Below are 1712 nucleotides of genomic sequence, written 5' to 3'. Positions count from 1 at the left end.
GATGTAGAAGAGTGGGTAGTGAAAGAAGTATTTGGCTGGCAATTTGTAACTTGGCTGGCACTAAAAGGCCACATCTGCAGTTAGTGTCGTCTGTGTGTAAATCCCGCCGCAGCTGTCCCAGCAGGCACCTGGCCCAGAGCCGTTGACCTCTGACCACAAGCTGACAGCTGTGGAGGGAAAGACGGAACAAATGGAAATCAAAAAAAGCCTACAAGCAGGAGTGGGTGAAGTGTGTGTACGCCTGCTGACATGGTGATATGATACTGAATCAGGCAGAGTGGCTGCTTGTCACTGTCTGTGGGAATAGAAAACAAAGATAGCAGATTGCGATATCTTGTTCTTTCTATCTGGCAGGGGGTTTGGTACAATCACACTGTTGTTTTGTTAGATAAATGAGACACAGAACAACTTTAAGTTTGTGTTGACATTACTGGAAACATGTTTCTACATGATAGTTGAGAATGTCTGTAAATGACTGGACTGAGACATGGACAAGTAATTAGAGAATCCTCCCTTTTACCATACTGTACTTTCCAGACTTACAAGAAAAAATGACAAAGTTAAATCCGATTAATGACCCTCCCAAGGGAATTTTATTTTATTTTTTTTAGATTTTGTTATAGACGTCTTTATTCATCAGTAAACCGACAGGAAACATGGGAGAGAGAGGGGGGGCGACATGCAGCAAAGGACCTCCGATTGGGATTCGAACCGGGGTCGGCTGCGTATATAGCATGCACTCTAACAACTTGACCACCTGTGCACCCCAAGGGAAATTTTAACCCACACATATACATATATAAAGTATATAAATATATTAGTTGTTATATCACAACTTGTAGGTGTTAAACTCAGATTTAAGGTGAGCACAGAGACACTTTCAGCAGATGAATGTAAAAACAGCCTTTAAGTGTCAAACTCTGCACATACATCATTCAGTACGGTGAAGCTCAAACATCCAACTGAAGGAACAAGAAATAAACACTTTACTGAGCAGTCGTGGACTTGCATCACAAGACAAACAGCTGTTTCATATTCTGTATGTAACAAAACAAACATATTAAATCAGAGTGAAAAACAATATAACAAAGAAGCATTTGTTCTAATATGAGATATCTGCAGCACAATAAAGATAACGTTTTCTTCAACTCTCAGTGTTTGACCTACAAACTCACAGGTCCGAAAACACACTAGCTGGGTGCATTACATCAGATTGTGTGTATTATTACCTCTGACCTACTAAGAGCTCATACTCTGAATTCATACATTTGCAGACTGAGGAACAAAATGGGCCTGATGTCAAGCTACCAGCAAGAGACATTTTAGTGACAGCAGTTTAACCCACAATCAAAGTTCCTCCAATTCCTCCATTATTGTTTATTAGCATCCATATATCTCTTCATTTTTCACACCTAAGTGCAACAGCTGATAGAAAGATACATGAGACATTATGAGATGAGAGAGGAGAGAGTTTTTTAATTATAATAGATCCCTCTTAATCCTGAAGCTGGCTGACAAAATGGTGGCATTTTGTTTGTAAGGAAAGATGTGGAAACAAGTGGTCTGGTAAGAACTTGAAACTTGAGTTAATATTCACTATACAAAAGATGTGTAGGTAAAAGTGTACTAATGATCAGTAAATGTTCAGAAAAGGAATGAGTGGCTGTATTTAGAGAGATGTTAATGGTTAATTAAGAAGTGAGAAGTATTTC

The sequence above is a fragment of the Scomber japonicus genome, chromosome 10 (genome assembly GCF_027409825.1).
Source record: "Scomber japonicus isolate fScoJap1 chromosome 10, fScoJap1.pri, whole genome shotgun sequence".
NCBI classification, from domain to species: Eukaryota; Metazoa; Chordata; class Actinopteri; order Scombriformes; family Scombridae; genus Scomber; species Scomber japonicus.
The sequence above is the reverse complement of the archived record's forward strand: the minus strand, read 5'-3'. Positions refer to the sequence as shown.